General features: G+C 63.7%; 1 protein-coding gene across 4 annotated transcripts in view; it reads left to right on the forward strand.

Annotated features, from left to right (window-relative positions):
* Positions 1 to 9,347: 9,347 nt before the first annotated feature.
* Positions 9,348 to 16,024, forward strand: part of OSBPL2 (oxysterol binding protein like 2) — a 42,220-nt gene continuing 35,543 nt past the window's right edge. For 3 of the 4 annotated variants that reach the window (XM_025470608.3, XM_025470610.3, XM_025470612.3), the window contains exon 1: positions 9,348 to 9,469. The gene's annotated coding sequence lies outside the window, so the exon portion shown is untranslated. The remainder of the gene's footprint in view (positions 9,470 to 16,024) is intronic. The other variant, XM_025470614.3, reaches the window with a different exon arrangement.

The following is a 16,024-nucleotide window of genomic DNA, read 5'->3' on the forward strand; positions in this document are numbered from 1 at the left end:
GAATGGCGGGGGGGGGGGGGGGGGGGAGCGTGGTGGGCAGGGAAGTGAAGTCGCCCCCTGCAGCTGCCCCGGGGTCGGGGGCCGGGGACCGGGGGGTGCCTCGGGCCCTTCCCCCGGTAGGGCCCCTGTCGCCAGTGCCCAAGGAGCCCAGGCGCGGTCCTGGGGGCAGGTGGGCCCCAAGAGCTCAGTGGGAGGCCCCCGGAGACCAAGCCCCTGGCGGGTTGGGGTCCTCGGCGGCAGCTGGGACCGCAGACAGAGCCTTCTCCCCGGGCACCGGGCATCGGCTGTGCGCACAGGGTGCAGACGGAGAAGAGGGAGCAGGGCCGTGAGGTGAGGGTGGCTCCGCTCCAGCAGCCCCAGCAGCCCCAGCAGCCCCAGCAGCCCCAGCAGCCCCAGCAGACCGCGCAGAGCCGGGCAGGTCTGCTCTGGGGACGCCTCCGGCTCGGCCTGCGGCCCTTCCTGGCCTACTTCTTGCTCGTCTGCAGCCTGCGCTGCCCGCTGAGGGGCTGGGTCACCCCAGCCCGCAGCCTGGTCAGCCGCCCCCAGGCACGCTCACGCCTCCGAGCCCCTCCTGCCTCAGCCTTCCTGGGGAGCCCCCTGCAGGGCCTTGGTCTCCCCTGGGGGAGCAGAGAAGCCGAGGGCGCGAGGACGCACACATGCAGATGTTCAGAGGCTGCAGAGAAGCCGCGGGTGTGCAGGGCTGGAGGGAGCGGGCCCTGACCCGGGCTCTGAAATGTCCTCACCGTGTGCTCTTTCCTCCGAGGAAGCAGCCTGGGTGGATATCAGACACGACCGGAGGGTAACGTCAGGAGGGCTCCCTGGAGGGGGTGCAGCCCGGAAGAGGTGGTCCCGGGGGCGTGTGGACGGCTGAGGGCAGAGGGGTAACAAACGCTCTCCTCTGAGGAGAGGGGCGCCCCACCTCCCAGGGAGGTGCCTGGATGTGCCCACCTCCCCGGGCTGGCTCGTAAGTAGCTGCCGAACCTGTGCAGGTTCCCTCTGGGGGCAAAAAAGGAATACGTGGTGGAGAAAATAGAAAACACAACTCAGACCGCGTCCACTGTGCCTCCTCTGGGGCCCTGGGTCGGGCTCCCCGTGGGCTGGCGTGGGGCCTTGGGACAGTCTGGAGGGCTCTGAATATGAATCTGGCCCCAAGAGTATTGGGCGGGGCCTCCGTGGTCGTGACCCAGCACAGGTCACACAGGCCACAGGTCATCTGGGCCTGGGGACCTGGACTAAGCACGCGCCATGACTCCCCAGCCAGTGCCGCCCCAGGGCCTTTGGACCGGAGCTCACTCCATCAGGCCCCAGTGGCAAACGTCAACCCCTGGGGTCGTCAGCCCGACAGAGGTGGGATCACAAGTCCGACCCAGGGCCCGGCTCTAGGCCTGTGCAGTGGGCCAGTCGGGGGGAGGGGAGCGTGCTGGGATGGTGCCCTGGGTTCTCTCCCACGGCGGCAGCGGCACCCCGACCCCGGAGCTCCCTGCCCAGGACCTGCCCCCCCCCTGCCCTGAGCCATGCCCTTGCCTGGCCTGCTGGCTGGCAGCTGGTCACTTGCTGGCTGCCGCCTGCCTGTTCTGGCAGGAGCATGGCTCTGCTCCACTCTCTCTGCCCAGCAGCGCCACCCTCGCAGCGCATCAGGTCCTGCCGAGGCATCTGGGGCTGACCGTCCCCCCCAGCCCCACACTGGTCCTGTCCTGTGACGATCAGCTGGGGGGGGCTGGTGACCGCGGCCCATCTGCAGACCCTGGGCCTGGGGTTCACGGCTGGGCGGGCAGGGCTGGCACCTGCGCTGCACATGTTTTCCCGGAGGGCACAGCTGAGGTCAGCAGGTGTGGGGGGCAGACAGGGTGACCCCTGGGCTGGGCCCTGGGGCTCTGGGGCCACTTCCCCTGACTGGCTGCTGCCCTGCTCCCCTCGAGGGGTGAGGCTGAGACGCCCAGGGTCCCCTGAGCACAGGCCTGGCCCTGGAACCTAAAGCCTGGCCAAGCTGCTGTTCCCACCCCCCGGCCCCATCACCTCCCTGTATGGGTCCCCAGGCTGCCCTCCGAGCCTGAAGCCTTCAGGGTCAGTCCGGCCCCTCGTCTTTTTTTTTTTTTTTTTTTTAAGATTTTATGTATTTATTCATGATAGAGAGAGAGAGAAGCAGAGACACAGGCAGAGGGAGAAGCAGGCTCCACGCAGGGAGCCCGGGATCAGGCCCTGGGCCAAAGGCAGGTGCTAAACTGCTGGGCCCCCCGGGTGCCCCTGCCCCTCGTCTTGCCTCTGCTATTCCCAGACCACTGACGGGGCCCCGAGGACGTGTGTCCACACGTGCACGTGCAGGGGTGGTGTGAGCACAGTCTCCCCCTGCAGCAAACCTGACCCTGTGCAGAGCCCTGCACCCCACTTCCCTCCTGAGCTAGCGTTCAGGGAGCCCCGTTGGGCCTGAGGGGGCGCCCACAATGCCTGGAGCCTGCCTGGCGAGGCCCCCAGGAAGACACCGAGTGCGCCAGCCCCACACCGGCTGGGGGAGCCAGGTCCAGGTAATAAGGTCCCTGCGGGACACTGGTTTCAACACACGTGCCACCAAGGCTACCAGCAGAAAGCACCCGAGCTGGCTGTGAGCCACGATGACGGCCCCGTCCCCAGACCCAGGCCAGGGACTTGCCTTCTGTGGGGGTGCAGTGGGGCCACCTGCCCTCTTCCCCCACCCCTGCCCTCTCCACACCCTCCTGCCCCTGCCCTCTTCACCCCCCTGCCCCTGCCCTCTCCCCCTCCCCACCCCTGCCCTCTCCGCCCCCCCTGCCCCTGCCCCTGCCCTCTCATAACCTCTGCATAATCGTCTCACATTTTCTAAATTTGCTCTGCTGATGTAGGCAGAGCCGGACACAGGCATGTGGTGAGTAACAGCCCTTCCCTGGCTCTAGTTTCCCATCTGTACAATGGTGCAATACTGGATAAACCGGTGGCTAAGACCTCCTGAAACTGGGGGCTCCCAGGAGCCTGTCCCTGGGGCCTCGTCTGTGCACCACCCGAGAGGCTGGCCCAGCCTGGGTGCCCCGATGGGCAGAGCAGGGCTCCAGGGGCCCGGGTCCCTGTGCAGAGCGGCCGTGGGGGCTTCCCGTCAGAGCCTGGGTGCCCAGCGCCGGGCTCGGCCCCGCTCCCCGCTCCCCGCACAACGCATAGCCCGTGACCCAGCCTGGGGCTGCCTGATGGTCTCCAAGTGATGCCGTGAGGTCCAGGTCCCATCAGGTGCCCTGCCTGCCTCGGGAGGCTACGGGCTGCTCCTAGGCGCGGGGCGGACGCTGGGGACAGCGCCAGCTGCTCAGCTCGGGGGTGACGCCCACACCCTCTGCCTCCACGGGTGCTTTCGCGCACCCTGGTCTCCTCTGGGTGCCGCTAAGGCCCGAAGAACAGGCGCAGAGGGACCCCCTATTCACAAGCGGCACGGGCTCCATCCGAAGCCCCAGCTATCCGCCCGGACCACCTGCACCCCCCTCCTGCCAGCATCGGGGCATTTATTGAGCACCTACTGTGTGTGGCGGGGCTAGGAGCCCGGCAAGCAGTGCAACCCCTGAGGCCGGGGAGCGGGTGCGGGCGCGGCTTGGGCTCTGGTGGTGCCGGGGCTGTGGGACCCCTGGGCGGACCGCCTTCCCGACCTGGGGCAGCTCTGCCAAAGCACCTGGCAAGTCGCTGCTCATCGGGGCCTTCGCCTCTTCCCCAGAACAAACCGGGCCTGCTCGCCCAGACTGCCACCCCACCGGGGCTGGGGGTGGGGGACAGAGCTACCCAGCCGGCTGCCTGCAACTCCGCAGCCCCGGAACCGGAGGGCAGCACCCTGTGCGCTCTGGTTCCTCTACTGAGCCCCCAGTTAGGGCAGCTGCCGGGTCTGTGGGCCCTGGTGCGAAATACAAATACATTCCGCACGCCCAGCCCCCGAAATGAAGAATGTCAAGGTGGCAACTGCAGAGCGGTGAGTCGGGCACGGAGCCTCACGTGACTGCAGGATTGTACACCTGTGAACGATGACGCCCCCCCCCGGGCACCCGCCGGCCTGCTGGGGCCACCGCCTGGCCCTCCAGAGTGAGATGCCTGGCACATGGGTGCTGGCTGTGGCCTCCTCTCCTCCTGGGGACAGCATGGGGGGAGCATGCTGACCCCCGAGAGAGCCCCAGATGCCCCAGCGTTTCCTACCCAACCCCCAACCCCACCTGCTGGAGCAAGAGGATGGTGGGGGGAACGTTGGCGGCACCCCAGCCCCCAGGCTGCTCAAGCGCTGGCCCTCTCACCCCCCAGCCGGCGGCTCCCCTGACAAGGCCTCAGCAGCCCAAGCTGCCCTCCCCCTGCTTCTGCGCACCCTACTGCTTCCCGCACAGCAGGCGCTCCTCGGTCCTGCCCAAGGTCAGGGCGCAGCAGGAAGGGGCAGCACTTGGGCGTCCAGGGACAATGCTGAGCGACCGCCAGGCGCAGGGCACAACGCGCGTGCAGGGCGTCGGGGGCTGGTGCCCAGAGCTCTCCCTTGGGTCCGGTGCTGCCCCTTCATCCCAGAGCCCATCCCAGGAGGGATGCCCATGCCTCTGCCCCTGCGCTGGCCGGAGCTGGATGAGACCCGGGTGGACTCAGGGGTCTCCCTTCAGAGAGGCCAGCAGGCAGGTCCTCTGACAAGTGCCTGCCCATAATCCTCTCCCCCGGGTCCTCTATTTTGTTCAGGCTGGCAATGCACTCAGCTTGAAATGCTGTCCCACCAAGAATGCCATGGGATGCGGTTCTGGGCGGTGGGACGTGAGCGCACGTGCCTGGTGCTGTCAGGGACAGATCCTAAAAGGGAGCTGACTCACCTGGCAGGCAGGGCCACACTTCTCTGCTTCCTCTCTCTCTGCCTCCTTCCTCCTGGCCAAGCATGCATGAGATGGCTGGAGTGCCAGCAGTCATCTTGGGCCATGAGGTGAATGTGAGGATGGAGCTTGTTCTGGAAAAGTGGCACAACAGGGTAGAAAGTAGGTCCTTGATGATGCAAGGCCCCCTGCCAGCCCTGGACAGCCTGCGCTTGTGTCATGTGAGACAAAAGTACATTTCTATCTTGTGGAAGGCTCTATTATTCTGAGTTGCTATATATGCAGCTGCAACTAATCCTGAAGGGCAGGCAGCCAAGTTGGTCCGAATGTCCCCCCAGCAAGGTAGGAGGTCACTCCAGGATTGGGCGAGACACTATATGGGAACAAGTTTCCCAGTTCCAATGAATCCCGGGGCTCGGCTGGGCCTTCTGTCTCTGGGAGGCTCACACCGACACCGGAACGAGAAGGGCCCGGGATGCCCTGCGTTTGTTGGCTTCATTTAAATGGTTGTCCCAAACCTACTGGACCCTGGAACCCTTTGCTCCAGGAACACCTGCTAGCAGTCAGAAAGGCCTCAGGATCCCGTGGCACCCGGTTGGGGAAGGTGCATTCGCAGATGCTCAACCCACCGCTGGGTACACAAGAAGTGCTCAATAAATGTACAGGCTGCCACTAAAGCTGGAAATGGGGCCCGTGTCAACTCTATGAGCACGGAAGTCAGGGCCCCACCTGCCCCCTCAGGCCCGCCTGTTCTGGGGCTCTCGCCTCAGCCCCGGCGGCGGCCCACGCCTGCCCACTCCGTCCTGGGGCCCACGGAGCTCAGGGCCGCCCTCCTGCCCGGGAGCCAGAGCCGGGCCAGGCCGCTGCTCACTCAGGCGGGCCGCGGGGCCAGCGGAGGCGGAGCCGCAGCCGTGAGGAAGCCGCGGGGTAAAAAGTTGATAAAGAGAAATGCATTTCTTTTTCTTTTGGGAGAATTCAACGGGTGCAGATTGCTCAGGTCCCAAAGCCATGGGGAAAAAAAAGAAAAAGCCCTTTGCCGCTGCTATTGATAACTTGTCTCTCTTCACGTGGTGGGTTCAAAACTAAAAATACTCTCCTCCGACGATGGGGAAGCCGAGTGCTGTCACGTTGCAGAGGAGATGAGAAAGTTGCATGGGGAAGGCTCTGCTTGGGCCACGTGAGGGCCGGGCTGGGCCTTGGTGGCCAGTGCTCTCAGGCCGCGGAGGCTGCATCCCTGCGTCCCGAGAGGAGGTCCCCTGCATTCCGCAGTCGAGAGTGGAGAATGGCCTCTCCAAAGGCCTGGGGAGTGGGGGTGCAGGGAAAGGACTCAGCTCGGGCCGCGCCCCTGCAGGGCAAAGGCCAGGCCGGCCACGCGGGGTGCCCAGCACCTCTGGGCACCCAGCACCCTTGGGCACCCAGCCGTGTCGGGCTCCCGGGGCAGCTCTGGCTGCGGCCCTGTCCTGCACGGGACAGGTTGCTCCACTCCCTGAGCCTCAGAGTCCCTCACCTCTGCTCTGCCTCCGCCAGGTGAGAGATGGAAGGAGGACGAGGCTCGTGCTTCCTGAGGGCAAAGCAAGGGCATGTGTTCCCACACAGTTGGGGCTCTGGCCCCAGCACACAAGGCTTCGTGCCCACGGGGCTCTTGGGTCATGGTATCAGTTATTCCCCATGTGAGTTGCGACAGGGAGGATCCAATTCTGGGGCGGTGAGTGACAGGCAGACGCGACCGTAGGGTCTGCCCTTGGGCCTGGCCGGGTCCGAGAGCAGTTCCCGTGGGAGCAGACACCCCGAAAGTTATCTCCTAGCCCAGCACTCCTCAAAGTGCTGAAAGCACACTCGTGGATGGACCCCCTCCAGAGAGGACTCCCCAGGCCTTCGTGCTCCGGACGCAGGAGACTCCGACCAGCCCCCTCCACCCGGCAGGGAATGAGTCAGTTGATGTCATGACCCACGAACCCCCCAGAGGTCCCAGCACCCAGGAACACCTGAGCGTCTTATTCAGGTGCAGACTCCAGGTGGAGAGGTCTGGGCAGGCCCCTGGCTTTCCGACAAGCTCCTGGACCTCTGCTGCCTGACCACGCGGTGCCTGGGCCACTTCCTCACCGCAGGCCTGAGGGGAGTCACTTTCCCTGCCCGAGGCTCAGTCTGCTCATCTGCACCGTGGAGATGACACCCGGTATCTACTTGATTGGCTGGTGCACACGTGCAGCTGGAGGAGACCCGGAAGCCACTGCGCCCTGGAGAAGGCCAGCTGTCGTCACCACCACCATCGCTGCATGGCCCCAAAGGCCCTGTCTCTTCTCCTGCTGCTGTCTTCCATTTCATTCTTAGAGAATTTTCCCTCTGGAATCAGCCTCTTGACCTAGTGAAGATCATGAAAACTGCTCCTGATTGCGTCCGATGCACTGCCCTTCAGCCATCAACCGAGAGGGGATCCCCCCTCAATCCTGGCCACGATGACCAGGAAGGACCGGTGGCTGGTCCTTGGAGTTCCATTTATTGCATCTGCTAAAAGGGGGTGAACTGATATTTCAGCTACAGGACCCACTTGGGGTCAGACCCTACCCAACCCCAAGGCCAGCAGAGAGGTGGTCGAGCTCCACCCCGGGGTGGTCCGTGGGCAGACAGGAGACTGTCCGCTCCACTCTCTCCTCTCATGCTGCACTCGCCCCAGAGGTCATGGCTGAGGGGTGGGCCAGTAGGTTGAACCCCTCGGGGCATGTCCTTTGCATTAGGTCAGAGTCTTGGAGACTCAGCAGGGTGACCCATGGTGGTTTCGGGACCCTGTGCTGGACTTGGGCCAGGCCCACAAGGGAAGCTTTGGAGCATCTCCATGGCAACAGGCCTTGTCCTTGTCCTGGCTTGGGGGCCTGCACACACCTCCCTCGCCTGCTGGGGTCGGTTTCTTCAGGGGTAACCATGGCAACGCCTTTGTTTCTGAGGCCTGGCCCCACCCCCTCCGGGTTTCTCTCTACAGCAGAGGTTGGGAGAGCTCCTTTTCAGTCCCAGCACGCCAGCCGCACTGCTGACAAGGCCCACCAGTGAGCCCGGCCAGCCTCTAGGACGGGGGAGGACAGGCTTTCTGTGCCCAGAAATGCAGCCTGCCTCCCTCCAGGGACCCCATCCACTTCCTCATGACCTCATCTTTAGGGGGCAGCCAAGACCTGCTGCCCCGGCCCTCAGGGCACCCTTGGTCCCGCCGGGGGCAACCTGTCAGTCCCTCCACCTTGCCAGAAATGAGGAATCACCTTCTGATGAGGGAGTGCAGAGGCTCCAAAGGGCCCGGCTTTGTGGAAGAGACACAATGAGCAGGACCATTTCAATGTGCCACATGGGCACGAGGGCTCTATCAGTACTCTTGGGGTTGCAGGGCCCCAGGACTCCTTCAGGCTCACACAGGCTTAAGCAGAAAATACAGTAGCTCAGATAACTAAAAAGTCTAGGACAGAGCTTGCTTCAGGTGTAGCTGCTCCAGGTGACCCAGGATATCTGCTCTTGCTTCACTCCCTCCCCTCCCCGTGGCAAGATGCACAGTAGGAGTTGCAGATGGGCATCCCTGTCTTAGCCAGCCCAGTTCTGGAGAGGTCTGTGGGGAGAGGGGAGACTCATGGGACTCACCCTTCCCTGTGGCCTGAGCTCTCTGACCCCCAGGGCTGACCCGCATTGGCCAGGACACCGTCTCTTGCTCACCCCTGAGTCAGACCAGACGCTTGGTTCAAATGGGATGAGCTTAGGAAAAAATCCGGTTTGCAAATCTGGGTGCTCAGAGATGTTACTAAGTTGCCCCAAGCCACAAAGCTGATAAGGATGCAAGTCTGACTCCAGAGCTTCTGGGCTCAATCACGGAGCCCAGATCAGTGGGTTTTATTTAGTTATTTAAGATTTTATTTATTTATTCACGAGAGACACACAGAGAGAGGCAGAGACACAGGCAGAGGGAGAAGCGGGCTCCCTGCGGGGAGCTCGATCCCAGGACCCCGGGGTCACGACGCTCAACCCCTGAGCCCCCCAGGGCGCCCCATCAGTTTTAACCCGGGGAGTGAAGTGTCAGGGATGCAGCCAGAGGGTAAACCGGTGCCGGGTTTCGGCGAGCGATGAACGGCATGCCAAGGAGGGCGGACGCTGGGGAGCCCCGTAAGATGCCTGAGCTGAAGGAGCGCTTTGAGAGGCTGCCTCCCGCCTCCGCCCGGCCCGGAACCCGCCTGGGAACCGCGGCCCCCCGCACCTGCCGGCCGAGCGCCCCCGCCACCTGACTCGCTGTTTGTAAACTCAACTCGCCCGGCCACGCCCCTTCCTCCCTCTCTCCCGCCCCTTTGGGGTCAATATCTGCATAACCCCGCCTCCCCCTGCTGTGACTGGCTGCTCGTGGCGTCACTCCTCCGTGTGGGCGGGACTCCCGAGGGGCGAAGGGGGTTGCCGCTCCGGGGACATGATTAGCATAGTCCCGCCTCCCGGCGCGGCCCTCGGGCCGGGCGCTGATTGGGCAGGCGGCGTCTGACGCTCTGGCGCCGGGCGCTGCGAGTGGCGGGCGCGGGCTGTCAGTCTGCCTGGCGGCCGGCCGCACTTCCGCCTCGGTGTCAGCGGGTCGCGGGCCTGCGGGGCGGGGGCGGGGTGGGCGGCGAGGCTCGGCCGGCACCGGAGGGACCGCGGTCCAGGTGAGCGGCCCGGGACCCGGCCCCGCGTCGGCGGGGGGCGGCGGGCGGGGGGCGGCGGGGCCGGGCGGGGCCGGGCGTGGGGGAGGGGAGCCGGGCCCCGGGCGCAGCGCCCGCCCGCCGGCCCGGCCCCCGAGCCCCTCCGCTCCCTCGGCCCGACCCCCGCCCGCCCGCCCGCGGCCCGCGGCCCCCGGGAAACTCGGGAGGAAAGTTGGCGGCGGCGGCGGCGGCGGGGGCGGGGGGCGGCGGCGGGGGTGGGGGCGCGCGTCGCCGGGCAACTGCGGCGCCGGAAGCCGGGCGGGCGGGAGGCCGGGGCGCTGCGGGGCGGGGGCGGGGGCGGGGGCGGGGGGCGGGCCGCGCGGACGACCACCTGTGCGAGGGCCCGCGCCGCGTCCCTCCGTCCCTCCGTCCGTGTGTCCGCCGCGCCGCCGCAGCTCGGCAGCCGCGCGCGCTCCTGGCCCGCTGCGCTGTCCCCGACCTAGACGCGAGGGGCGGGGGGCGGGGGGGGGAGCGCCGGCCCGGTGCCCCGGGGCCCTGCTCACGGCCGCGATCCGGGACCCCGAATGTCCGTCCGGGACCTGCTGGCGGCCGAGCCAGCAGCTGCAGCTTAGCCCCTTTCCGGGACCGCTGGGCGCATCTGGAGACCTGGCCTCGTTCAGTTCAGGGGGTCCCGGGGCGGCTGGGCCATGTGCCCTGTCTGCCCGCCGCCTGCGGCCTGAGCCCTGGGCCTGACCCCTGCAGCCTGACCCCTGGAACTGACCCCCGTGACCCGAGCCCCGCGGCCTGACCCCCGCGGCCTGAGCCCTGGGCCTGACCCCTGCAGCCTGACCCCTGCTGCCTGAGCCTTGTGGCCTGAGCCCTGGGCCTGACCCCTGGGCCTGAGCCCTGCAGCCTGACCCCTGGAACTGACCCCCGTGACCTGAGCCCCGCGGCCTGACCCCTGTGGCCTGAGCCCTGGGCCTGACCCCTGCAGCCTGGCCCCTGCTGTCTGAGCCCTGGGCCTGACCCCCGCGGCCTGAGCCCTGGGCCTGACCCCTGTGGCCTGAGCCCTGGGCCTGACCCCTGCAGCCTGGCCCCTGCTGCCTGAGCCCTGTGGCCTGAGCCCTGGGCCTGACCCCCGCGGCCTGAGCCCTGGGCCTGACCCCTGTGGCCTGACCCCTGCGGCCTGACCCTTGCTGCCTGAGCCCTGGGCCTGACCCCTGCGGCCTGAGTCCTGCAGCCTGACTCCCGCGGCCTGAGCCCTGGGCCTGACCCCTGCGGCCTGACCCCTGCGGCCTGAGCCCTGCGGCCTGAGTCCTGCAGCCTGACCCCTGCGGCCTGAGCCCTGGGCCTGACCCCTGCGGCTTGAGTCCTGCAGCCTGACCCCTGTGGCCTGAGCCCTGGGCCTGACCCCTGCAGCCTGAGTCCTGCAGCCTGACCCCTGGGCTTGACCCCTGCGGCCTGACCCCTGTGGCCTGAGCCCCGCGGCCTGAGCCCTGGGCCCGACCCCTGCAGCCTGACCCCTGCGGCCTGAGCCCTGCAGCCTGACACCTGCTGCCTGAGCCCCGCGACCTGAGCCCTGGGCCTGACCCCTGCTGCCTGAGCCCTGTGACCTGAGCCCTGGGCCTGACCCCTGCTGCCTGAGCCCTGTGACCTGAGCCCTAGGCCTGACCCCTGCAACCTGAGCCCCGCAGCCTGACCCCTGTGGCCTGGCCTCTGTGGCTGCGTGGGGATGGTGGGAGGACATAGCCCTGGGCGGCAGGGGGGACCCAGGTCCTCGTGGCTAATGTTGGGCAGCAGGGTGGGAGGCCCTTCCTGACTTTTGTCCCCTGGCCAGAGTTCCATGCGGCTGTGACTTGTGTCATTTACCTGCAGGGCTGATGAGCAGATAACCCCGTGTCGGGCGGCCCCACCCCCGCCCCTGCACACAGTAGGCGCTCCAGATGGTTCCTTCCGTTCCTCTTGTTGCAGACAGGAACCTTCTGGGCTGTACTTCCTCCTTGTCCAGCACGGAGCCTGGCACGCTGTTGTCACTGAGAACATGACAGTGCACGGATGACTGAGTCTCCTTGGTAGAATTTGCTTTTCTTGTTTGCATCACGTATGCTCCTGTTAATAACAGCTCTTAACTCAGGTGGTGATAATATGTAACACTTGTTTTCCCAGGACTGCTGTGAGCACACTGCATTGACTTCACTCATGTGGCGCCGACATCCTCAGGGTTCATGAGGAAGCAGAGATTAGGTGACTTACCCTCTGTCACACAGTAGTAGGTGAGGGAGCAGGGATTTGAACCCAAGCAGGCTGGGCTTCAGAGTTTACACTCTTAAATACCCTCCATATTGCCTCTTTAAACCAAAATTATTATTGACCGTCTCCTCTTCACGTCTTCTTTTGGAATATTCTAATTGCGTTGTGTTACTCTGTGTCGGAATTGTATTTCTTGCAGCATATCTATCTGATGTTCATTTTTTGTGAGCCCAAGCGTTTATAAAAACAATTTTATTTTTTCTAAAATGAAGGAATTCTCCATCTGGCTTATCCCAGATTTTGCAGAAATAGTCTCCGTGCCGCCCTGCTCCTTGGTCAGCAGCGAGCCGGCTGAGGCTCACTGTGCGGAAGGCCGAGGTGGAGGAACAGGGTGATGACAGACACACACAAGTACGAGGCCGTGGCCGCGAGCTCAGCTCCGAGCAGACTTCTGCGGTTGGGGGGTCACACTGCTGTGCCGTGTGACACTGATGAGCTGTACTATTGTCATGTCTTGCAGGTACCCCTTGTCTTTCACCCTCGTGCCCCTTAGCCGTGCCCTCTGCCCTCCAGGAAATGCTGGCCACCGAGTCTTGGACATGTACTTAAAGCTTGCTCAACTCTTAGGATTTTATTACACCCAGCCGATCACAAATGTGACATTTGGTTTCTCGGTGAGAAAGTTTTTGAAACCAGGACAGCCCCACGTGCTCCTGGTCAGCGCTGTGCTTTGCGCTGCGGGCGGGCACTGGGCTGAGTGTCTGGCACACATTGTCGAGCGTGTAGCTTAATTCTGAGCTTGGAGCACTGGTTTGTAGCTTATTGAGACTGAGAAGGAGTTAGCGTTCGAACACGGCTGATGAATAAAAACTACTTACGTCCTCAGAGTTAGTATCTTAAGTGCTAGTTTGACGCTGTAAGTGCAGGTTCCACGTACAGTGGTTGATCCGTGTCTGCTGTAAGTCTTGCTCTTTCCAAGTGTTTGGTGTTGCAGCGCATGGCACTCGGGTTGGGGTCAAGCCCTGACGCAGAAACACGGTGTGGGGTGCGGCCCATCCCCGCAGCTCTGCAACGGGAGCGTGTGACGGGAGCCACCTAGACATGCCTGAGAACTCTATGGCGTTTCTTCCTTTTCTTTCCAAACCCAGAATACTACTTGAGTTCCTCTGGCAGAATTTCAAATCCCCGTTCGTTGAACTGGATCTTCAGGTTATACAAATACTGTAATCTTTGTGTTGAGCTAAATGGTGGAAGTAAGCCCGTACGGAGCACTGTCTTGGGGCACCTGGCCGGCTCAGTCGCTAGAGCGTGTGATTCGTGGGGTGATGAGTTCCAAGCCCCACGTTAGGTGGAGATTACTCTAACAAAAAAAATCTCAACAAAAAATAGAAAGGATTGTCTTGAAGAAGCAGGTGTTGGGAGACCCTGGCCTGCCGTGTGTCTTTGTGTCAAGGCAGTGCCTGCAAGGATTGTTTTGAGACAGACTCTGGGGTCAGTCCTGGCGGAGCTGGCCTGACCGAGTGGTAGGGGAGCAGGGGCCGTGTGCCTGGTGCTCTTCTGGGCAGCATCCCACCAAGCCTGATGCTCTGTTCCAGGAACCCCAGGTCCCTGGGTGCCCGGGGTTTCGGGTTGTCCCCAGGGCTGAGGGCTGTCAGCAGTGGGAACCATCTGGGTGGACAGGCCTGTCTGACTGCCCATTTCATACCTTTACGAGGGGTTCAGAGGTGCTGAGTAAGGCTTGTTCCAGGCTTGTGCCGGGGTTCTTGGGAGAGAGCATTGTGTACACGAGAATGGTCTGTAGGGAAGTGGTACTGAATCCAGATTCTAGAAAAAAACTATGGCAGCCACAGGGCAGGGACGGCTGTGTGCTTTACTGAACAAATGAAGACTGATCAGAGGCTGCTCATGAGAAAAGATGAGCCATGATCTGACACCTTGAGCCACCTGTGTGGCTGGAAAGTGCTACTGATGAAAACCAGAGGGACTATGTGAGTTCACGTCCAAACTGGACAGCTGTGGAGTGGAAAGAAGCACCAGGCAGATTGATGGTGGAGGCAGATGTAGTGAGGGCCCGCGGTCACTCTGCGGATGCTGGGGAGGGAGAGGATTGGGGCCATCTCGTCCCTGACCCTGTATGAGTTAGGTACCGAGCACTTGTAGTCCAGGAGTCGTTGGCCGGAGGTGGAGCAGGGCAGGTCACGGGAGGGACAGAGGCAGGTGGGGTCCCTGTGGTGCCAGCTCCCTGAGCGGTGCCGTGGGCTCTGTCTCTGCGGTGCCTGTGCTATGGGGTGAATGCTGATGCCTGTTGGGTTAGAAGGCTCCTGGGTTAACATCGAAGGGTTTTGAAACCTAGCTTCTCATCAGAAAAACCTAGGTAATTTTGTAAGAAATGTAGGTTCAAGGCCCAGCCCCAGATCTAGTGGATCTGGGCTTCCGGGATGTGTGCAGCTTGCTCCTGTTATTCTGGTGCTCCTGGGGTGCTCACTGGTACTTGGGGCCCACGGTGGGGTCCTAGCTCAGTTTCGGATCAAGGGCCTTTTTGAAAACTTAGTGGAGAGTCCAAGTCACCTTCCTGAAGGGGAAAAAAAAAAAAAAAGAACACAAATGGAATTTTGCCATTTGTTTCTTTTTATTTATTTCTCATATTTGGGGTACTGGTTAGAAATTCATCCCTGAGACTCCTGTCCCCGGCACTGGTGCTCAGGAAGTACAACTGGGAGTGCCTGGGATGGCTCTGATATTAGGAGGATAGACTCAGCACAGTGAAACCAGCCAGCGGCTGATTGAGTTGTACCTGGAGGTGACAGGGAAGGACACCGGATGGGAAAGGGCAGCAGGCATGGCAAACTGGACTGTGAGCATGGTTCCGGGCCCCCGTCACTGCTTCTGCGCTGCACCCAGCATGTCCTGGCCATCCCACTGCCACCCGCTGGTCCAGGGTGTTTGGCTCTGTTGGTCGGAGACGGCCTGCCGTCGGGGTGCTGCCCAGGGATGCTCAGGGCCCCGCACCGCACACCCGCTGGCGTGGTGGCTGCTCGCCGGTTTCCGTGAGCAGGGCCGTAGGCCGTGGCCAGAGCTCCCTGTCCAGATCATCGTCACGCCTTTGCTCGGCTGCGAGTTGGGCCTCTTTTTTCTGTGTCACAGGATGATGAGGTGATTAAAACAAACGTGTGTGTGAAAGGGCTTGCCGTCCTCCTGTGCACGCTGGGAGGCCCTCCGTGCTGGATTCGGAGCCCCCAGTCCTCGACGTGCAGGACGGGTCCTGGCGCTCGCCATTGAACCCTAGGCTGGTGGAGCCGGAGGCAGTTTGTCGGCGGGGGGGGGTGCCCCGCTCCCTCGGGCTGAGCTGGCCGCCCAGGCCCCAGCAGGAGGTGCGGCTCCCGCGCTGCTGGCCGCCCAGCCCGCTCCTGGGTCTGCCCTCTGCCTGCCCCCAAGGCCCCCCGGTTGGCATGGGGAGCAGTAAGTAAGCCGCGACTAACACGAACATTCGTTTACATAGTGCGATAGGTTCGTTTACCTTCCTGAAGCCTAGAAGCGCTGTGCGTGGACGCCTCACCCCGGAAACCGGCTCGGCTGGCCTGGGGTGCGGCCGTGCCGTCCTGCGGGGCTGCTCCCTGGCGTGCTGGAAGGCAGAGCTCAAATCTGCCCAAATCCGCCCGCCGTGCGGGGCTGGGAGTTCGCGCAGGGTCAGGCAGCTGATGTCTGTGATGATTGCACACCCGGGGAGGCACACAGGGCCGCGCAGCTCCCTGTACCCCGAGACGGCACCTGGATGCACCTGGATGGAGCCCCGTCTCACCCAGGTCTCCGGGAGCCGGGGCCAGAGGGTCAGCGCCCGCTCCTGCCCGTCTTCGCTGAGCCCCGGGCGTGAGAGGCGCCCCGTGGGTGCGAGGCAGACAGCCACGCGGAGCCCACCGTGTGGAGGAGGCCGTGTGCGCACGGCAGGTTGTGCACCTGGCTCCACCGCAGGCTCGGAGGGCTGCGGGAGTGGGCAGGCCTGGTCTTTCCCCAGCGGGTGGCAGCAGCACGTTTCAGTGAGGGCGAGGGGAGCAGTCCAAGGTGCTTGGGAATCAGAATAAGCAGCAGGCTGGCCCGGTGTCCTTACTGTGGCACATCTGACAGGTGGGCCTTGGGAAGGCTGCTGCGCTGGGGCCAGCCCGTGGCTCCCGCCCCTCCCTGCTCTGCTGGCCGCCTCCCTTCCACAGGACTCCCTCCCTGTGGCAGGACCACTGGAGAGCTTTCTAGGGCTGCGGCGCTCAGCGTGAAAAGTGACCTATGGTCCCATGAGACCCTGGAGCGCTGGGTCCAGGATGGATGCTTAAGTGGAAG

Source organism: Canis lupus, chromosome 24 (assembly GCF_003254725.2).
Source record: "Canis lupus dingo isolate Sandy chromosome 24, ASM325472v2, whole genome shotgun sequence".
NCBI lineage: Eukaryota > Metazoa > Chordata > Mammalia > Carnivora > Canidae > Canis > Canis lupus.